Source organism: Ornithodoros turicata, chromosome 4 (genome assembly GCF_037126465.1).
Source record: "Ornithodoros turicata isolate Travis chromosome 4, ASM3712646v1, whole genome shotgun sequence".
Lineage (NCBI taxonomy): Eukaryota > Metazoa > Arthropoda > Arachnida > Ixodida > Argasidae > Ornithodoros > Ornithodoros turicata.
In genome coordinates, this window is record NC_088204.1 from 28,193,467 (window position 1) to 28,216,954 (window position 23,488).

At 48.0% G+C, this 23,488-nt stretch overlaps 1 pseudogene; it reads right to left on the reverse strand.

Annotated features, from left to right (window-relative positions):
- Positions 1-14,604: 14,604 nt before the first annotated feature.
- Positions 14,605-15,617, reverse strand: LOC135392241 (uncharacterized; annotated as a pseudogene).
- Positions 15,618-23,488: the final 7,871 nt, after the last annotated feature.

Here is a 23,488-nt window from a genome sequence, read left to right on the forward strand (position 1 = left end):
ACAACGGCGAGCTCTTTCAGCGCTACCATCACCACCACCACCTGCATCTAATTCCCTTGGGGCAACAGGACTGACACAACAAAGTCAGTTACTTCTTTCTGACTGACATGGAGCTGAGTTTGGACATGCGCGTAGTACTCATGAGTCTCACTGAGGGTGCAATTCTCATTTAGAAATATAGCAGCTGATGGATCAGTTCTGCCATCGCTTAGTGTCCATGGACATTTAATCTCCAGGACACCGTCACAATGGCAGCTGCAACTCCGTAGTCCGTCTGGGGTAGCTCCAATGAATGAATCGTATTAAGTGTTTAAAGATGATTTCGTCGTTGTGGATTCTCACTTCATGCCTTGCTTCATGCAGAACAATTTGGGTCAGCTGTTGTGACTCCAGTCAACCGCACCTTTGCGTCAATGAGAAACACAAGATAATAAATCTTGAAGTCCTTGTGGCGCGTCTGCATGAATGACTTCAATGATTCAATCATTTCGTGGTCTTTCCCCCACTATATTTGCTTTGTGGTGATGGCAGGGACTCTCTGGAGGGTTGTGTCCACTATACATATAGGACTTCTGATTAGCTTTCGTGCCTTGACCTAAATTACACAGACATTATTTTCAGTTTTCAGTTTTATATGCATTACATACTTCATGCGCAACGTTGTTGGGTTCAACTGCGACCAAAATGTAGCTAGTTACTTGCCCTATGCACTATGGATGCTGTACTTCTTCCATATATCTTGCCTCGTTCCACAGGTGGCTTGAAGACTGCTGCTTAGTAGACTTCTCAATCCTTTCGATTTCAGTGATAGGCACGAACAGGTCGTGCATTAGTGTCTCGCAACTGGAACCAGATTTTGCGGCATTCCTGAAGATAGAGTTCATGAAGTGTAATCAAAAATGACATGCAAGGCCTAGCTTGTATACAATGCTTGAGGCCATTACGTGTGTTCACAAGGATTTCAGTTCAATTTAACTACCTCAAAAATGTGTAGCACCCTTATCTTCTGAAGCAGAATCCGTATCTTCAGGGTTCATCTTTGGAACGGACCTTAGGACAACTGTAGCTGGGTTGATCTCTCTCAGTCTTTTAAATATGTGCGCGTCAGCGGGATTATAAAGCTCACAGGTGTTGTCAGGCTCTTTCAGAATTGATTTCCTTTGTTTTTCAGGTTTGCTGAGGTTCATGTCATCAAGGGGTACCATAGTTGACTGCAAGAATGGAAAATGCAGTTCATTGTGCAACTAAATAGCAAACAAAATATGACTACCTTCTTCAGTGCCGGATTTACAGTGGTGGGGGCCCAGGGGCACTGTGCTGTGGGGGCTCCCTCCTGTATTCTATGTATTCGTCTATTATATGTCTATAAATGACATCGTTTTGTATCTAAGGGACGGCGGCCGTGTGGCACACTAGTCGGAGATTTTTCAGCAGTCAGGTTTTGTCATATTTTGAACATTTCGTAGACAAGTGAAATAGATATTCTATTCATGTCTATCCAATGCGTTATTCGGGGTCGATATGCGTGGACGGAGGACAGATTTTTACTAAGTTTCCGTTTCAGGGATGCGTTTCAGGCATGCGTTTCAGGCATGCAAAACAGATTTCCCTTGGACAAGACCTTTACTGGTGGGGGCGCCTTTGTGGTGGGTGCCCCGGGGCAAGTGCCCCGTCTGCCCTCCCCTAAATCCGGCACTGACCTTCTTGTTCACTTTGGAGCTCCAGACACACGGAAGAGATGTACATGATGCACCCTCTGCAAGGCTGCGCCTTGGGCACTCGACAGCGAACAAAAGCGCAGCTACATGGCTGCACACTTCTGTTAAACTGTGAAATGTAGAACACAAAAACGCCATTCACTCAAGGGTAATCAAAGTATGGGAACACGCCACTTCCAAGGGTGACACATGATTTCTACGGGCCAAGTACGCGTCGGTCAGTGCACGTGCAAAGCGGCCGCTTTGCATGTGCAGTGACCGACGCGTACTTGGCCAATTGCGGAGTTCAAACACACCCACGCTCCGTGGGGATCGCCAGCAACTCTCTGCGACGGCACAATTATAGCTTTCACAAAACAGACTCCAGATTCATGAGGCTCTCGTGTTTTACACTCGCTGACGAAACCTGTTTTGCAAAAGCGTGCAAATTGAGGACCGCAAGCAACCAAAATTGGGCTATTTCAGAATGCATAGAACAACACGTAACTTACCAGAAGAAAAGTAATTGAAGGCCCCTAATGACTTGCATGCTTGTACAGTGACCGCAGTAAACTGACTTCGAGAGATAATTAAGTAAACGACGACACAGGCGATCGTCGGCGGCGGCATGGTGCGCGGCTCTAACGTCCAGTCGTTTTCGTGAACGGCGTACGGATCTTCGTGTTGAACACCGTTAATATGGAACTTCTCCCTGTAGTGACACTTGTCATGCTCCTTCAGTGCATTAAAATAATCCAACATCATCCGTGTGGTGATGGAGATGAAGTCTCCGGTGCCCAACTTCCTGCGTCTTAGGGGTAGAAGAGTTATAACTCGCTATCCCGGAATGCGGCGAGTCTGCTTCAGGTGTGGGCAGTCTGGTCATTTCAAAAGAGGTTGCCCGGCACCTGCGTGTGCTAGGTGTGGTGAGGTGGGTCACAGCTCATGCGAGCGACCCTGCCGTCGTTGTGGGGGAGATCATCCGTCTGCTTCATGCTCGGTAAGAACATGGGTGAGCCGTGTGGGGGCCATCCTATTGGCTCAGAGACCGGCGGCGCAGTGTCCGAGCGCCAAGGCGTGGTAGAGGGGGAGAAGGGTAGAGGAATGGGGCCCGCGGTGTCTGTTTCGAAGGAGCCGAGAGCTACTTGTTCGCGTTCTGCCGTTGTTGCCCCTGTCGAGGTTTCTGGGCCAGTAGTAGCAGGGTGCGCGTCCCAGGTGCGCGTTGTGCCTGCTCTGTCGGGCAAAGGGATCGTCGTTCAGGGAGAGGCCAAGCCAGGGTGCGAGGGAGGTTCAGAGACTCCGTGTTTTCCTAGTGATTCCTCGCTGGAGAGCATGGAAAGCGCAGTTAGTGCGGACAATGCAGTGGTAGAGTCCCGCCACGGTGTTAAGAGGAGGGTGTCCGATTCTGTCGTTGCCCTCAGTTCTGGTGCGAAGAGTGGTGTAACGGGCTCAGAGGCTTTGCGCTCGCCCAGTGGCCTGCAACCAGGAAGTGTTGACAATGAGGGTCGGGGCGTGAAAATGTCTCGCACCGCAGTCAAGCGCAGGGCGTCTCTCCCTGTGGCATCTGGGGCAGTGTTGCCAGTCGCTTCTTTAATGCTACAATGAGTTCTTTCTTCTTTTGCCTTTGGTTTTTGATGGCCTGCTCTCTGGCAACGCTCAATTGCAGGGGCTTTCGCAGTGGCCGAAAGCAGTTTTCCGTTATTCAGTGGGCACGTAGTTTAGGTGTTGATGTCCTCTTGCTTCAGGAGTCCCGCGTGTTATCGGCATGGACTATTAGGCACTTAGTGACAGACTATGGGGTGCGCCCTTTCTTCAGCCACGGATCTCCGCATCAGTCTGGTGTTGCAATTTTATTATTTCCTTCATTTCGAGGCGACGTACGCTGGTATGATCGTGATAATGATGGGCGTGTCATTTCTGTTGAATTACATCTCGGCGGGTCATCCCTTCGAGTTGTTAATTTGTATGCCCCAGCTCGGCGGGCTGAACGGGCCGAGTTCTTTCGAAGTCTCGACTGCTTCTTTCTTGGCAATTCTAATCTAATTGTTGCGGGAGTCTTCAACTGCTGCATTGACGGCCATGGTAGTGGTCGTCGCCCTATAAACGCGGAGTTGTCTCAGTTGGTCCGGGATTTAAGTCTTGTGGACGCTTTCACGCACTTGCAGCCGGGGCAGTACGAGTATACCTGGTCCAACTCTCGCGGTGCACATAGTCGTATTGACCGTTTCTACGTGTCCCCCGCACTTGTGTCGCGCATGAGTGTGTGTGCTCTTGTTCCGTCTGGGGATCTGTCGGATCATGAGGGGGTTTCTCTCGTCCTTAATGGCTTCCGCAATTATCGCGCAGGATCAGGATGTTGGAGGCTGCCTGTCACGCTATTGGAAGACCCTGACATTCGCAATGATGTGAAATCGTGGCTTGAGGTTCGTTGTGTGTCCCCTCCTTTCACGCCAGGCTGGTGGGAGGAGACGAAGATCGGGGCCGCGAGGCTTTTTCGTCAGTGGCGGGCGAGACGTGCGCGTGAGGGTCGGCAGCTGATGCAGCATTTTCGGCAGGTGCTATCTATAGGGACCGTGCGACACCTAAAGGGGGCGCGCTGCTCCGTCACGGCAGCGCCGCCAGTGGCGGTCTTGGAACTATCCAACGTGATAGCACGTCACCCTTTCTATGCATTCTCAAGTGGAACCGTAGCTTGCGTGGCGACCGCCGTAATTAGAAGGGCTAATTTTCGAAGAATAAATAATGTGGAACCTTTCTGGGGCGCGAACGAAGAGAATGGAGACAAACTGCACAGAAGCAACCACCGTATTTATAATGTATCTAACAGTGCGGAAGGAGAACAGCCACTCGCGTCTGTCTGGTCAAAACACCTGTAAGTGATACGTCGAGAGGATGGTTATTTGACACCTCACAAAATCCTGGCTTGCTAGCGAAGGCTATATACGAGTATTTCTCTGATTCCAGCCACTTGTAACATGCTTTTGACTGAGTCTTGTATTCCTTTCGTCCTCTATGCACACACATAGCTTCGTCACAGAAATCTACATCGTGCGTCCGTTTTATCCATACTAATAAACACGTGAGGTCACAACTTATTGTCTAAACTTGTACTGCAGTTTTTCCAGTATCTTCGGATACAATAACGCTAAAGAGATACTCAAAGAAGAAATTATATGAGTTTTTACCTCGGCTACCGCCATAGGCTTGCGGCACGACTGCTGTGAAATGGTTGGTGCGTAAATATTAAAACTAAACCTTTTGGACAACGTAGAACTTCCGTTCTCACTGTGAGACTCGTCTACCAGATTACCGGGAACAATATCGGCTCTGGGCACTGGCGATGAAACACCTCAATCAGTAACACGATCCAGCGGCGTTTCACTGTCACGAAAGTGGCAACTGTAAATCATTGATCATTTTGCAGGTCCTCATTGAGTTTCATTGAAACTACAACAAAAGAAATAGAATATGTTGTGCACACCTCATGCAATGGCCGAACGCGCGTCACAAACGCTATTCGCTGCCAGTCTAGCGCCCTCGGTGGTATTGGAAGCATAGAAATCACGTGAAATGAAACATCAGGTCCCTAATGAAGAGTTCTTTTAGGTGCTGTCACAGTTAGCGATCCAACAGTTCCAGTGTAGCAAAAAAGACACCCGCACTTCACATGTAAACAAAGTTAGCTGCCCGGCGGCTATCACGCAAGGTACTTTCTCCGGAGGCCGCATCGCGGCGCCACCAGTTTGTCGCACACTCCCTATACTGCGCCATTCGGGGTCTAGGAGCCCTGGAAATGACGACGCCATACAGGAAGTCCTGCGGAGGTTTTCTGCCTTGCAAATGCAGGCCTGGGATCGCTTTGCCTCGCTCCAGTCAGTTGAGCGTTGGTCACGGGAATCATGCTGTTCCCGCCTCCTCCTTGGCCGTTACTATCGCCGCCCTCAGAGTGTCACTGGGGAGCTGTCGGCCTCTGACGGGTCTGTCTGTGGGCAGCCCGATGGCATTAGGTCGCTCTTTCGAGAACATTTTGCGACCCTATACGACGCTACGACCCTGCCCACTGAGGAGGCCCCCTCTTTCTTGCCTTGTGCAAATCACTTTGCTCTCAGTGCCGACCCTTTTACGCGAGCTGAATACTCGGCTGCAGTCAAGGCCCTGCACACTGGGAAGTCTCCCGGCTCTGATGGACTTTCTGCCGAATTCTATAAATGCTTCTGGTCGACTTTGTCCCGTCCTTTGACTATCCTTTTCAATAGCTGCTTAGCGGGCGGCCTCTTGTGTCCTTCCATGCGCGACAGCGTTATTATCTTGCTCTGCAAAGACGAGTCTCGCAGGCACGATCGGAACGCTTATAGGCCCGTGTCTCTATTGAATACGGACTATAAGATTATTTCTAACGCGCTATTGCAGCGAATTTCTCCCGTTTTGGGCCTTGTTATTCCTCCTTGGCAGGCCTGCGCTGTCCCCGGACGGTCCCTCCAGCTCCACGCTTCTGCGTAGCGTGATGCCCTTTATTGGGCTCATAGTCGCATCCAACCTGCAGTTTTGGCCTCTTTTGACCAAGAGAAGGCTTTCGACAGGGTGCACCACGGGTGCATGTACCAGGTCCTGCACGCTTTTGGTTTCCCTATTACGGTTATTGACTGGGTCAGAACTCTGTACGCCGGAGCTTCAGCTACGATTGGGCTAAATGGGGCTCTGTCTGACCGTTTTCCAATAAAGTCCGGTGTGCGGCAAGGTTGTCCTTTGTCACCTGCTCTCTACGCCATTGTCTTTAGTCCACTTTTGGAGTCTCTTGCAACTTTCCTCCCTTCACGTATCCTCAAACTACCTGGCTCTACAGCTCTTCCGCTTTTTGCGTACGCGAATGACCTGTCTCTAATACTTAGAGATTGGGCGTCTGTTGCCGCTGTCTTAGGTGTTCTAGATGCCTATGGCAACGTATCAAATGCGCGCATTAATCGGGCGAAGAGTGTTTTGCTCTTCCTTAATGCTACTCCTTCGTGACCTGCGCCCTTTGGCATTCCTGTTAAAGACGATGTTCGCATACTAGGGTATAACTTTAATAGTTGCGGACTGTCGCCGTCCTCATGGCTGAGGGTGCACCAGCGCAGTGTCCCCGTTCTTGCTGATCTCAGAGGTTTGGTGCTCCCTATCACGTGTCGAGCCCGTCTTGCCACCTCATGGTTTTTCAGTAGGTACTTGTACCGTAGCAGTGTCGTTATTCCCCCTCGTCAGATCTTGGTGGCTGCTACTCGCACAGCTTTTCGTTTCATCTGGGGTGGTAGCGTGGAATGGGTGTCACGCGCCCGCATGTGCTTGCAGCGGGAGCTAGGTGGCCTATGGGTTCCACATATGAAGACCAAGTGTCTTGCCCTTGGTCTTAAAGGTATTTTTGATGCGCTCATGGAGCCATGCCACCCTGCCCATGATCTGTTACAGTTCCTCCTGGGTCCTGATGTCAGGTTTTTTCAGCTTTTTCGCTGAGTAGGCATCGATCTCAGTTTGTCGCACCCCACCTCAGGGAGTATGCCTCCTCCATGCGGCGCCTGCGTGAGTCCTACCCTGGTGAACGCATTCCTACGTGGACTGTGAAGCGACTGTACAAATCCCTCTTGGAGCTTCTTCCCATGCCTCCGGCGGCTGTGGGCCTTGGTGTGCCCCGGCAGGTTGCTTGGCGTCTTGTCACCGCGGGCTGGTTCGACGCACGTCGGGCTAGCCTGCAATGGCGCTTGGCACACGGCGTTTTACCGCTTCGGGACCGTCTGGCTCGGTACGGAATCGCCACTCCTTTCTGTCCATTCTGTGCTTGTCACGAAACTGCGGAACACGCGTTTCATCAGTGCCTTGTGCACGATACGCTATGGCACAAAGTTGAAGTCCTGTTCGGAGTGTCACGCATTCGGTGGGCTGTCATTCAAACGCTCTTTCAGCCTCCCGTCCCGCATAGCGATAGCAAACAGTTCCTCCTTCTGGCAGTTGAGATTAACTACCAGGTGTGGATTTCTCGCTGCATTGCAGCACAGGGTGGCCGCATCCGTAGTGTAGCAGAAGTGCTAAATCTTGTTCGAGCAGGGGTTCGTCGCGCTCTTCGTAGAGAGAGGGCTGTGCACTTTGCAAGACGGTGGCAGACGTCTTCGGTCCTCTTTGAAGATGATAGAGGTACGTATGTGCTTCACTTTTAGCTGGCCAAGTAGAGTGCGCCGTTGTCACGTTCGCAACTTTCTGCGAGTATTCGTTCGTTGCATGGTGACGTCCAGCACACATATTAATCTAGAGATCATATTGCTCTAGAGTTGGCATCTACGTAGCCTTAGTTTAGTGAAACGTTAGAGGGAGCCAGTCTGTGTGGCTGGTCTTCCGCTCCGATGCCAATACAGGCCGTAGGCACAAGCGACACACGTCCAAAACGTGCCAATGTCACAGCGCAACAGCTGGCGAGAGGCTTGCTTTGGCCACACTAGCCCCGCGCATGCGCAGATGGCGCAACTTGTTTGTAAACAGTAAGGTGGTCTATAGCTGCAAGTCTTGAAAGAAGTGGACAAAACAATGCGTCAAGTCCATTCTCTGTCCACTCCATGCTTCTCGTGACCAAACCGAAGTTCGAAGCAGTGACACGGTGCAGTCTCTCCGTTTTCCAACTTGTGCTGGCATGCGGACGCCTTGCATTCTTTTCAAGTTCAACAGCTTCATCAGTCGTTAATCCAAGAGCATGAAATGTGTACGGAAGTGCAGTGGTAGTTTGCTGTGATAGAAGGACATGCAAAGGGATAGGAAACAAACATCAATTTTCCGGGAAACCATCCATAATGCTTTTATCTTCAGTATTGAACCTCGTTCATATTCGACGGTACAACCGACGTTGAAGAACTTCTGAAAAAGTGTGGCTCCTAACTGTCCACCGCATCTGATGAGCCCTCATTTGTCCCTGATGTGACCACCTAAAACTCACATGATACATGAGGCCGTTCGTACAACAAAAGAGACAAAAAAGATGCATCTCAAAATTTTGTGCTCTTGAATGTTGGCTTGCACGACATACTTTGCAGTAGAGCATGCCCAAATGAACCGTTTCCATCTATGGCAAAAGGTCCTTCTGTAAACTTCTGTGTGGTATCTTGTTCATTGTTCTTTCTTGGGTTTGATCTGCACTCATACAGTCTGCTTTTCAGGGGTGATTCTGAACAGCCTTCAGGTGCGGCACTTCAGTTAATCTATCCTACTCGAGGCGGAACATTGGAGGATTAAAGGAGTTCTACACAGAGAGACCGAACTTGTTTGTGTGAACTCAAAGTTAACCAAGCTCAAAGCTGATGAATGAGCTAATGAACTCAAACCTCGCCACTATTAGTTTTTGTGGTTGTTACAGAACACTGGAAATTAAAGGGATTGTGAATCCAATCCCGAATATTACGCCAAACCATGGTTGAAATGTAGATTTGGGCGCCACACATCTCGAAGTTCCTTCGTCGAAACTTAGAGGTTGAAACCCCTTCATGCTGCGCTCCCGCGTGACAAAGTTGTGGCATTTTGAATATGAGGAGATCCTCATTCCTGGCTCGCCTGCTCCCCGCTCGATCTCGGTATGACGCAGTAGCGAGCTCGCAACGGAAGTGTTCACTTTCCGTCTTCATGACGACGCCTGTAAACAGGGACGTGACGAACACTGGGAGGCGGCGCGGCGAAGTGCTTAGACGGAAGCGGAAGTGAGCGGAAGCGCAATGACGTAGAGACATAGAGCAACGGCGCGTTAGGTTCGTGCTCCGGGAACGTTCCCTCTTTCAGGGGATCACTTAAAGGAGATCGGAACGCACTTCAATCACCACCATTTGTTAAAACCAAGCGGTTCGCATGCCTGTTAAAATGCACCATGCGAAGTAATTCTATCATCAGATGCACAAATATCGCAGAATTCGATTTTGAAAATCGCGACCGTGCGCAACGGTGGCGATGCCCGCAACGAGCCGTCGAGCCGCTCGCGTCATTTCGACGCCGGGAAAGTGGAGCCGCTGATTGGGTTAGATGAACGTCGTCTGCTATGTTTCACTCGGAACCCCGGCGCAGCTGTGGAAGAAGTTCCTTTTTGCTTTTTCTTTGATTTATCAGATACAGTGAACGAACGTTGGTCTACAGAAACCGTTCAAGGTTAGGCCGAGAGATTGTGGAGGCCATGCTCATTGAACTCCCCGAGCAAAGTTAACCAAAAATCGGTCAACCTGTCCCCGCTCGACCCCGCTTTTCCCTCCCGTTCATTTGTCAGTCACTTCGACTAGCAACTTTGGTAGCCATTCAGTTAATGTCTCATTCAGCCGGAGGAGTGTTCTTGCCGATACGTTGTCACATACAATCCAGTGAAATCTATCGCAATATGCTGTCGTCGGCACGTCGAGTATCAGGGGTTGCACATCTATTGGCTGGGTTACACGCCAACATATTCAAGCAGTGTCATAAAACCACCACAGTTTATGGTCAACTTACCAATCATCGAGCTAAACGAGAATTGGCCGGTGCAGGCTACAAACGTGGACGACACAAACACGCAAGTTTAAGTTCATCCGTGCCCGGCGCCTTTAGCTTTGTCACCGCATAGTGACAGATACCGCCGGTTAAGTTTGCGCCTGTCGACATATCAGCGTGCACTGAAACAACACGTGACCAGCGTGAATGTTATCTGACTATAAAATGCACAGTCGTGCGTGGGAAACTGCCAACGGTGAACTGTGACTAACCCAGACATAACATTGGAAACACCCAACTAACTAACCTAATTATAAACTAACCAACATGCCGCCCTGCTAAGCCAAATGGCTGCTAAAACCCAAGTGGCTTTCGTTCGCTAACACGACTGGATACATATCGAAAACTCGTGAATTTGAGTGGTTAAATAGTGAATATGTTCTCAATCACGGCATATCAGCTAATGAAGCAGCATTTTCCCTGATTTTCCTTGTTTCCAGAACATGAATCCATCCCATCCTAAAGTTGGCAATACGAGAACATGAATTTCGATAACAGGGGTTTCACGACCAGGAATATCGATGTACTTCCTTATTCACCACTTGACAGGGAGAAAGCAGGGAATAGAAAAGAGAGAAAGGAAGAAAGGAAGAAAGAAAAAAAGAAAAGAAAACCAGGCAGCAATGAGCCAGATAGAAGCGCGGTCGTCGCTTTCCACTTTTATTACGTCACCAATGACGTTGTTTCCTTCGCTTCCTCATTTAACCCTGAAGAGCGAGTCGAGTGGGAACGCGCGCGACGATGTTCAAGTGCCTTTTTTTCTACGAAAAATTTCGCTTTGAGAGAAATTTTTTTGTGTGTTAATGATCAAGTTAAGGTGCCTGCTTCCAAAACGTTTGCGGTACGGAAAATTTTTGAGATGGCTTTCTGAGCTCGTTTAACACCTCCAAAGTGACTTCCGGTGGACGTTCCGGGTGCACCCTGCGCACCCCTTCTTCGGAGCCGGAGAACGCTGGGGAAAAGCGGGGCCTGTTCCGGAAAGTGACGGTGTACTGACTTTCGAAATGGCGCAAGCGTTGCAACACGTTGCGACGGCCCATGCTCTTTGTGTTTCCGGAATCATCGGATGTCGGCGGTAAATAGTGATACGGTTACATTACAGAGGACTGCTATGGTCTACTGCTATGTTTACTTAAAAGCAGACGACACAAGAAAGCTCGATAGGTGGCGTGCGCTCAGCGGCTCTGGCGCTCGGCTTCCGGATAGCGTCTCAAACACCATTAAGTAGAGACACCAAGGGTACGTTTCCCTGAGAACCCGGAATATGGCGCTCGGGAGCATGCATAACGCGCACAAAGCGGTGAGACAGCGTACGAAATACGTCGAGCGCGGCGTACTGAAAGATGTGGCGTACTGAGAGGCGTGGAGTCAGGCAGACCCTGCCAGAGAGAAAGTTATGCCCGTGTGGTTCTTCTACCCCTTTTACTGCGTTTAACCGTTCGGTTCGCCCTTGACATCATCCTTCAATGCCAGTCGCCCAGCGTGCGCACCTCCCAGGTGGGGTAGCCGGGTTCAGTTAAGGGCTAAACGCATGGGACGTTTTCACGGCGCGCGCTCGCTCGGCGTGCATGCGACCTCGAAAAAAACAGTTTTTCATCGCGCGCGGAGAGCGTACGCCGGTATCTGTCGACCGCAGATATTCGTCCGCGTCAGTGGCGCGTTAGCGGAAGTTACGTTTTCGGGCAACCAATGAGAGCGTAGCAAGGAAAAACAGGTAGTAGGGAAGCTCTTCCGTCTTCCGTCACATGGTTCTGTTTGGCACCCGCACAACCACAATGGCGGCACCGATGTTTGAAGGAAACGAGATGTTGATTCTTGAAGTGTCCAAGCGTCCTGCATTGTGGGACATGCGGTCTAAGGAATACAAAAATCAGCCGAAGAAAAACATGCTTTGGACTGAGGTCGCGGCCGCTGTCGGATGGGAAGGTAGGTGTTTTTCGTACATTCAAGTTTCGTAGCGCTGTTTTACACATATGTATGTCTTTCTGTCATTGTGAAGTAAGCACGTGCTAGTTTGATCGTTGTGTTTTATCTGTTTTCTCTGTCTTGTTCCCAATGCCCAAGCACCTTTATTATGGTGTTCTCATGTCTTTCTGTTCGTTGCGCAGTCGGCCAAGCACAAAGAAGGTGGAAATCGCTTCGCGACCAATTCATTCGGAAGTGGAAGGAGTCGACATCGGTTCGAAGCGGCGCGGGCGTGGAGGATGTTGCAGATAGCGTGAACTGGCCGTATTTTAGCCAGATGTTGTTTCTGAAAGATGTCGCCATAACAAGAAGGTATCTTCATTTTCTCAGGGAATTTATCGGCGCTTGTACATATGCAGGCCCTCATATTATAGAGTAATGCGATGTTCGTATATTGAATGAAAGCCCATGTTGTAGTGACAGCTAGCAGAACATTAAAATCGTGGATTTGGCATATGACTGCTTCAGCAGAGTTTGATAGTTTTGATTTTCGGACGCCAGCCCCCCACGACAGCCTCGCAGGTATTTCCACAGTGCTTGAGGCATTACTGCTTGATATGACAGACTGCAGTGCTTAGCTAAAGGTAATTAACTTACATCTCTATTATCTTGAGTTATTTAATATTTTTTTGTAAAGCAATAGCCGTAACTCTGCGGAACAGATGGCAGAAATGCAGACAAGCTGGTGGAAACACCTGAACTATCACCAAAGAGTGACAAAACAAAGTACTTGAATTGCCCGAGTCTTATTCTTTGTCCCCTTTATTGTGCCCACACATAGGCCTTTTTATGATGCTGTAACTGTGCCTTTCCTTCTTCCTCTAATCTTCTTGCCTTCTGAGTCATAGTGCTGGAGCCTACTTCCTCTTCTAAGTGTCATTGCAACTCTCATGAGCACTAACACTCTTCTGCTCTCCATAACATCTGGCAACCTCCCACACCCCATGTCACCAGACGAACCCAGTGGCGAAATGCAAGTGGAGACAGCACAGTCAATTTTGCAGTCATTACTCTACCCACAGCACAGTGTACCTGCTGGCCCACAGCAGCCTGCGTCATCAACCATGCCATTGCCATCACCATCACCTAGTGCAGCCCCTACTACAGCAACAGCTTCCTCAGCAGCATCTCCAGTTGCCTCCCCATCTCCGCCGACACTGCACTCTACAGAAATTCCTGCCCTTACATCATTTTCATCCACAAATCCAGCACACTCCACTCTCACCACAATACTGGCATCACCCCAACCATCCACAGCTACAGAACGTTCACAACACTCTTCGTTTCCAGGGCAACGAAAAAGAAAAAGGAAAGAGGATGAGGTAGACAGCGATTTGGTAGCTGTACGCGAGAGGCTACAAAGTATACAAAGGCCAGATGACCATGAGCATTTTGCTCTTTCACTGTGCACTGAGATGAGGAAGTGCCCACCTGGCACCGTCTTTGATATGAGAATTGAAGTCATGAGAATGGTGCGTCAGTTCACAGGCCGCAGTCTAGAAGAACCAGTATAATATATCACACTATAAGTGAATTGATTGACCGGAAAGTGTGTGCGCCCTTTCCTCGAAGACTATAGTGTCACACTCTGCGTTACGTGCAGTTATGTGAAGCTATGAAAATTGTGAAAGCATTTGGTCTAGAGGGAGCACACCCATATAATCTAGTCTGAAAGATCTGTCAATGTTTAATGGTAATTTGGCAAATAAACAGAAAAGTCAACATATATACAGAAAACTTATTCATTCACAAAAAAAAAGCATGCATTGATAATGTTGAAGCTAACAAAATGAACACCAAAACACTGTACACTATAAAAATACATAATACACAATTGCAGTATGCCCTCTTGTTGAATATACATATACAGTCTTGCCTCATTAATACGGACACTTTCATCCACGACCAAAATTGCTCGTAAAGCAAATCATCCTATTATCGCATACCAAGGAAATGACAAAGACAACGATGAAAGTATACTGAAAATAAAAAGTATCACCCACAATTTGAAAATACTGAAAAACTCCCGAACTATTGCCTGTTTGTAGGCATACTTGGTTGCACATAGATTTAAGCTTAGCAAAACATTCGCAACATGTAGAGCCTGCTGCTCATCACAATTGTAATAATAACCCCCTTTCCTGTGATACCGTACATAATAACGAGACAAAAATGCATGGACTACATATGGTTTGCACCTTGTTGAATGTCGTGTGGTTTGCAACTGTTGAATGTCCAAAAGGAGAGTTTTCATATTAACCAGACAGCAGTGCATTGAAAAAGTTTGGTTCCAACAAAAGTCATCCATAATTTCAGTTGTTGATATTAACTGGGTGCATATTAATGAGGCACTACTGTATACATGAAGTGTTTACTCAGATGCTGTGGATATTATGCTTCACAGTCTCACACAAATATGTCCCAATTAGGTGCTCCAGTCTGGAGGGCTACAATGTGCCTTTGCCCATTGGTGTGGCACTGCACCAGCACGGCTGCTGAAATACTTGGCAAAAGTATCCCTACAGGGGACAGCATCTCTGCTATGATTCCTGGCACGTGTTGGAGCGAAAGAGTTGAGCCCAACACCTTGCACTTCAGCGCGCCATGCTCCGTCGGCCATGTTTCCAAAGCAGTCCATCTCATCCCCATAACTGTCGGGAAGTTGTAGTGCTCCAGGAGGAAGTTGTGTAGCACACAGCTTGCCTTGACAACGTTCTCCGCATTTGCCGGATCAAGATTTATAGTATGCAGCAGTGCTCGCCAACGTGCAGAGAGAATGCCCAAGGCATTCTCAACGCAGTTCCTGGGATGAAAGTCATTAAAATATGTTGATCACTACTGTATACACTAAAGTGCATGTGTTATATGTACACAGTATAAGGCAATAATACTGACAATGTCAAAACACAGAAGCAATACCACTTTTGATGTTATCATGTCAAGAAGCAATAGTGAAAATTACTCTGCAGGTCTCTTTTCAAGATAACAAAACATTAACATTAAAACCAACGTTGCACAATCAGACTCCCTATAATACCAAAATAAATACACCTGTATTCATATTTTGAAATAAAGGATGTTTCTTCAAAACTGCATTATGCCCTAGAAGTACATACGTCTTCAGTTTGTTAAAATGGCAACTATTTGGTACCTTGCACTGCTGAGCCTAAAGTTGAAGACTCTCTTCTCACTTATCAGCTCACGAGCGGGATAGGGCCTCATGAAATTTGTCCGTAGCTGAAAGGCCTCGTCTCCCATCAAAACGTGGGGAGCTGCAGTGCTTGTCCCAGGTAACAGTGACATTCCAGGCAGTCCGAGAGTCCCAGCTTCCAGGTGGTGACCAATAGCCGAGGCTTTCAAGACCCCCGAGTCGCTCTGCCGGCCCTCAGCCCCCACATCAATGAGTAGAAATTTGTACTGACTGTCAACGACAGCCATGAGTACAATAGAGAATGTACCCTGCAACGGTGTTAGATGTTACATAAGTAATAGTGTCCACAATTACATTACGTTATCTGGTTACCTTATAGTTGTAAAACAGGCTGCCTGATTTCTTTGGACACGTGATTTTTACGTGCTTTCCATCCACTGCTCCAGTGCAGTTGGGAATGCACCATCGTTTTTCAAACCCCTTTACAATGACTTTCCATTCAGCTTCTGTGGGGGGCTGCAATTCCATTTCAAACAGGAAAGTGGTCAGAGATACTGTAGAAGTGTTTTTTTCCGCGTGGAAAATATTTTCGCGTTTTCGAGCAGAGCTGCTTTGAGGATTGATTCGCGAGAACTTAAATTCGCGACACAGGTTTCGGGAGTGCTTTGCTGTTGGATATCGGGCCGCCGTCAATACTCGGGCATATTTCGGCACGTACTAAGACATCCGTTGTTCACGTGGATTGCGGCATTCTAGGTCTATTCCTTTCTTCTCCTCACAGAGATAGGATGAAAGGTCCTGTCAAATGGCCTTTAGGGACCCTGCAGGAGGCCATAGTTCTGGCCGTGTGCAAGTTAGCCAGTTTATTTTAGCAGTTCTTATTAATTATCACTCGGGGCACTGACCAGTTCGGTTGAGATGTGGTACTATATCATTCAAGCTGGTTTTGAGAATGCGGGGAAAGGCATGTTCTGGCTTCGTGGTATAGTGGTATATTGCATGTATAGTGCAAAGCGTTTATGGGAGTAACAAAAGCATGATGAATTTTCATTTCTTTTTATCTTGCCTGATGGGATAAAACAATCCTCTGCGCTTGCTTAAACTGCCTATGCTACATGAAGTAGAAAGGGTCAGGTAGTCGCGGTATAGCGTCGAACGCCGAACGATTTTCGCCCTCATATGGCCAGAGTTATTCGCGGGAACTTAAATTCGCGATGTTGGAGGTGTGCGCGAAAAACGCGAAAAAAAACCACTTCTACAGTAACTGCGAAGAACTGCAATCTTGTCGGTTCCAATACCTTCATGTATAGGTCCTTGAGTGTATTCCAAAGGACAGAGCATGTCAGATGAATTGCCTCCCTGGCAGTCTGTATGCCCACTCTAAATCCCAGGGCCACGTCTTTGATGGTCATCCCGGATGACAAGTACCTGTGAAATCATATTAAGAAACAATCACATATATAAACACAAAGGATAGTGTGAACAAGCAGACATTTACATGCATTTTTGCCTGTGCAGAATGTTTAATGTCCAATGTGTACTTTTCTGTAAACATTTTGCGTTATTACCTCAATGTAAGGCATACATTGAGGTAATAATGTATACATTATTACCTCATTAATAAGGCAAAGGATAGGGCTCATCCTGCAATAAAGTTGCTTACCTCAATGTCAGTGCCACTCGCTCGGCCGATGAAAATGGGCTCCCTGCACAGATATTGCTTTTCCAACTCTTCCCCCACGAGGCTATGCAAATAGTCAGACTTCTCTGGGGTCATACGAAAATACTTCACAATATATGTGACGTCGCCACTTTGTCTCATAACAGCCATCTAGAATAAAGTAAAGTTCATATGTAGGTTTCTTAGTGGCATTTACCCCCTTCGTTATGCCAAGAATGCTTTAAAAACTATTATGAAATTTAGATTCCCTTATCCTCACCGCTGTGTGGTATTCGCTCTCTTGCTTCCTGTTCAGCCAGAGCGGTCGTACCCACCACCTCTTCCTCCGTTGCATCAACTTCTTTTTCCTCTTGAGAAGAAGAAGCTCTTCCATCAGAAGTAGCTCTTCCTCGTACATTTTTTGGAACGCGAAAAATTAGTACTAACACACAAGAGTCGAAACAGCTTCGGCATTCAGCGGAGAGCGAGCCAATCAGGCTTTCGATAAGTTGCGTATGAGCAATTCTACGTAAAAAGAAGAAAAAGAAATCGTACTCTTCTACTTTTGTTTGCTTCTGCGCTTTTTTAAGCGGATGAAAGCAAAAGCACAACGAAACAACAGGGTCGCTATGTTACACGAAACGCCAGTCCAATATACAGGAAGATAGGTGTGACAACATTGTACCGCGTCGCCTGCTCCACATGCGTTCCATGCGTTTTGGGCAGGCAACAAACGCGGCGCTTTCTTCGCGCACGTACAAGGACAACGCTTATACTCGTCGTTTTGACGCCGAAGAAGCGTCCCATGCGTTTGGCCCTTTAAGATCAGCCGGACTGCAAGGCCATTTCGCAGGATAATGCAGGAGAACGTCGTGCAGTCGCAGCGGAGCCAAATAGATGGACGTGGCCGAATGCGAAGACGCGAAGACGGCGGCTGTGCGCCGAAATAAATGTTTTGAAATAAAACATTAAAAAATCCACGCTTAAAATTCTGCACATCTGACAATTCTGACAATCACCCTTCTCAGTTGGGAATGTTCTCGCCTGCTGGCATGCCCATCACCAGGTGACCGCATTGCGCGCTCTTGTCGACTTCCTCGACGCTTCTAACCGGCTTGACACTCTGTAACAACTTTTGTGGCACTCTGCGATCGTGCGGTCTCTGACATTATGAACCAGCGAGTGTTTCCCGGTGCCTAACGTCTCCCCCTTTCCTTTTCCCCCTTTTCCTTTATGTTTTCTTCTACTTGACCCACTCTGCCTCTTTCCTGTTTGTTTTTTCTCTTTTTTCTGGCTCTATTGCTCCAACCACAGACGCGTTTTGGAGTAGCCAGTCCTGGATCGGGACTAACATCTTCATATTTTTCTTCTATATCCAATCCAATCCACTTTAAGTACTCACCAAGTACACTCCCTATATAACTTGTATCGCTTTCCATTTCACTGTTTGGTAGCAATGTCTTTCATTTTTAGCGGAACTTTATTTAGTATTAATCGCAAGTGCTATGAAGCCTTTCTGGAATGCTCATCAGTGTATGCGAGCCAAATCAGATAACATAATTTGCATGTAGAGAGGCAATTAGCTGTGCTGTGATTGTGCGGAATAGTGTTATACCTCGACTGGTTCAAGATCACTCGCCATAGTGGGGTGTTCCGGTACTAATCTTCGCGTATAACGTGCAAAGAAGTTCTAGCGGAAAAAGCGCACGAGCCAACAGAGATTATACATTTCTGGGAATTTCTTGTTGCTTTCTGAGATACAACGTGTTAAAAAAATGACATGAAGAAAATCAAAAAGAATGAGAGACAATGTAAACGTTTCATATTTTACATGACAGTGATCTGTAACAATGTAACCCATGTGACTGTTCAAATAACGTAACGTGTTATAATAAAAGCATGTGTGTCTTTCAGTCTGTTATTTTACTTCATCATGTAATCCAATCACGCATTGTGATATAGAGTGACTATTAATTGCCAATGAAACGGTCACTAGAACCATGCATGAGAATTGGAATGACAAGACCAGGTCGTCGTGCTGCCGGTTGCAGTATCTCATAATGCATACTTGTCTCTTTTTTGTGTGTGTGTGTTAGCGCCGCAAAGCAACTGTGGCTATGAGCGTCGTGGACATATAGAAAGAGGACAGTAGGAAGAAGGGTGTTAATATGCGACCTGGGCCGACTTCCGGGGGAACAGCGCCGACATTCGTCTGGAAAGTCTGCAGGAAAACCCAGGGAAAACCCCAGACAGCACAGCTGCTGCGTGGAGTGCGCGTCTTTGCATTCCATTTCTTGAACATAAACATAGAAGCACTAGATCTCTGTCAACATTTCAAGCTTCTCAACAATAGTTTTTCTTCAAACAACGTCACTAACTTTATTTAGAGGTGATGAATGGGGAGTTTCATCGCGAGGAGCGATACTCTACCCCATTGCTGGTGGTGATGTGGGGAATGAAATAATAAGCGCCTTCACAATACGGATCGGAGTCCTATTGTGTCCAAAAAGGTCAAAAGATCTTTGAGCGCAGAACGTTGGTGGGCTGGACTCGACCAGGGACCAAGCAATTTCGATAGAGAGAAGGGGCGAGAGTCCAGCTGACTAAGAGACGCAGAGAATGCGGTTGGGGAAGGTTGGTACTGTGGGAAATGAAGAAGAATGTGCTCCAGATCCTCTAGAGCACCGCAGTGACAGAATCTGAGAGAGTCGACTTGTCTGAAGAGGTAACGCCACTAAGCCGTAAAAGCACCTTCCAGTCGCATTTGATGAATTAATGCAGCATCTTGGCGAGAGGTGTTCCGTGGCATGAGGAAAGCGAGCGTTGGATCAACTCTGCTCAGCGTATATGGAGGGAGAATGTCGGCTGTCCACTGACGGGAAGTCAGGGGTGTCACGAGGCGTCGCAAATTGGGACGACGATCTACTCGCAGCAGTGCAATACTGGGGCGAGTTGCTGGTGTGGAGAAAAAGGCAAACCAGTCGAACGAAACGAAGACCCCTTTACAAAAAAAAAAAAAAAACTCAAGGTTTAATTGCCAACCTGTCTATACATCCAAGGAACATTCCTTCATACCAAAAAAGTATCAGTAGAAGACGAAGTACAGTTCATCACAATTTTCACTTCGTTGTCTTCGCCGTCCTTTCTACTACTTTAAAGCTAGGAAAAGCGAGAAAAAAAAGAGAAAGAAAGAAAGAAAGTTCGCAACACGCTCCCCCCCCCCCCCCCCCCCCGATGAGCTTAGCTCATTTCCAAGGGGTATAAAAGCTGCACGGGTCGTCGCAACTCGGACCCATCGGCCAATTTGACAGTACAAGCACGAGTGTTCCCATCACGACCAGGGAAAATTGCCTTAACGGTTCCCAACTTCCAAAAGTACTTGGGGCGTCGCTCGTCGTACACCACCACTACGTCCCCCTCCTTTACTGTATTCCCCTTCTTCTGTGGAAACTTGTATGCAGCACGTAAGTCAGAAAGATAAGCATCGGTCCACTTCTTCCAAAAAATGTTGGTCAGATGCTGGTGATACTTTCTTCTGCGTCGGTAGTCGGACCCACTGTAGGTAGCAACAGAGGCCGTCGGTGCTGACGAGTAAGGCAAACAGGTCAGCCGCTTTCCAATCAAAAAATGGGCAGGGGTTAGCACAATGTCATTGTCGTCCGTATCCGCATAGGTAATTGGTCGCGAATTAATCACTGCTTCAGCTTCTGTCAAAAGTGTAGCTAGTTCTTCCGAGGTAAGTGAGGGTCGCCCTAAAGTTCTGCGCAATACTGCTTTGACGCCTCCTATCATTCGTTCCCACCAGCCTCCCCACCAAGCTGCTCGCTCGATAATGAATTTCCAGCGGATGCGGTGGGAGGCTGCGTGGTCTTGTACTTGTGGTTGAGCGGCCACTTCCGAGAAACCTTGCAGTTCTTTGGATGCTCGCTTGAAGCTCGCAGCATTGTCCGAATATATCGCTTGGGGAATCCCCCTGCGGGCGATGAAACGGCGCAATGCAAGTAAAAAGGACGAATTGGAGATATTTTGAACCAGTTCCACGTGCACTGCCCTAGTTATCGTGCACGTGAAAAGTGCTATATACACCTTCACGTTTCCAGCCTTTTCTTTTGCGTACAGAGGCCCGGCAAAATCAACACCGACGATGCCAAATGGACTTGTTTTACAGACACGATCTTTAGGAAATGGAGCAACCGGCGCGGACAACGGCTTTAAACGAAGTCTTTGACAACGTCCACATCGATGAACGATCCCCGTAATCAACGATCGTGCTCGTAGTATCCAGTAATGCTCTCGCAGTTCCACAAGCATAGCGTTTACTCCGCTGTGTAGGAGACGAAGGTGGGTTTCCATTGCCAGTAAATCTACGAAGCGATGGTTATGTGGCAAAAGTATCGGGTGTTTCCGATCTTCTTCTAGATTGGATTCTTGCAGGCGTCCTTGAAGGCGTAGCACAGGCTCGTCATCGAGGTATGGATGCAACTGCTGTATTCGAGATGAAGGTGGAATACCTTCCTTACGTTGGAAGAATTGAGATTTCTCCCTCGAATGCACATTTTTGTATTACTTTGAACAAGAACAACTCTGCATGGTGTATCTCCTCCGCCGTAAGTGCAGTCGTTGATACCTCCGCGAGAATTATTTATGGACCGTTGGACTCATGCAGTGATCCGAAGTACTTTAGATAACTTACTGAAGCGTTCAAGGTCAAGGATAGGCGACACCGAGTCGACAACGAATACGTTAGCATGCATGGCATTCTTTCCTTGAGAGCGGCTTCATCCTCTGACTCTCCAATGTTGAATTCCAATGGCAGAGTCGGAGCAAGTGGCACACTTCGCAGGGGAGCGGCTTGATCTGGCCTAGAGCAAGTGCTCCGAATCTGCGACTGGAACACTTGCGCCCAACTTGGAGTTTAGCCCTGGCCAATCTTCCTTGGTGGATGGCGGCCAGAGACGGAGGAAGAAGAAGAAGAAGATTGTACTCATGTTCCAATACAACGCCATGTTTTGCAACATCAAGGTCCTCCTAATCTCCTAACGTTGCCCTGGTGATGTCTGGCATATTACTTTCTTCAAGAAACAAAATTGCTAACGTACGACGCGAAATTCTAGTCACGGCGAAGACGCGTCGGGAAGCGGCCATGTTACCGAAGTAGAGACAAGAAATAGGAAGCACGAGCGACAAGTGACACGTCACGTAGAGTTCCGGTTGAATCTGGCTATTTTGGCGGAGCAGTCTGGGTTGCTCCCTGGAGCGACCTTGGCTCGAATGCCGCTCCGAAGCACCCATTGGAAGACTCCTGAACTGTTCCCAATCTGTCAATGGAATAGACTTGCTCTCGGCGGAGCAACAAAACTTGCTCTGGAAACGCTCCGAATCTGCCATTGGAATTCAACACAAGTAAGTCAGGCCAGCATGTCGTATCCTCAGAGAGCCATGGCGGGCCTCTCCACCACAGATCGGATGATGCCAGCTCCTTTACGGATATACCGCGTGTTAATAAGTCTGCGGGATTGTCAGCACTGGGACAATGACTCCACAAACGGGTGTCGCTTCTGGACTGAATTTCTTGCATCCGATTTGCAACAAAGGTCTTCCAGTCCCTACTGGAACGCTTAATCCAGGTTAGAACGATCGACGAATCACTGCACATGCGATAGTCAAAGTGGAAAGCGAATACCATCTGGAGGTAGGTCAGCATTCTGATTCCAATCACAGCAGCCATGAGTTCCAGCCGGGGTAATGTTAACTCCTTCAAGGGTGAGACCCGTGCCTTAGAGCAAATGATCCTAGGTGTAGAATCACCTTTGTCATTCACCCAGCGTAAGTAGGCTGCACAACCGTAAGCACGTTTGCTCGCGTTGCAGAACACGTGAACTTGACAGTAACTTCCTCCTGGGGTGGAAATGCAACGAGGGAAAAACGGAAACGAGGGTGGGAATGCAAATGAACCTCCACATTTTTATGCTCGAAATCTGTTGACACCAGCTCTCCCAGACGTCGATGAAGGCTTCTGGTATCTTCTCGTCCCAATCCACGTAAGGTTTCCACAGATCCTGAAATAGTGTCTTCGCTCCTATGGTGAATGGATTCAGCAGTCCCAGAGCGTCAAAAATCCTTGCAAGAGTTTGTTGCACCGCTCTCTTTGTTTGGCCGTTTTTTCAAGCAGAACTTAGGATGCCCTCGATGTCGACTGCTAGGCAATCGCCCTGTGTATTCCACACTATTCGGAGGACCTTTATTTTGGAATTGAATGGCTGTGTAGGGGCGCTTACCCCGTCTTGTTGGAACTTTTCTCGTAGCTCTGGAGAGTTTGACGACCATTTCCTCAACTCCATTTTCGCACTGCTCAAGATAATTCTTGCTACGTTGTATAGCTGTAAAGCGTCCACAGCACAATCGGCTCCGAAAACAAGATCATCCACGTAAAAGGACTTCATCATAATTTCTGCAGCCCGTTTGAAACGCAGCCCTGTATTGGCCAAATGATGATTG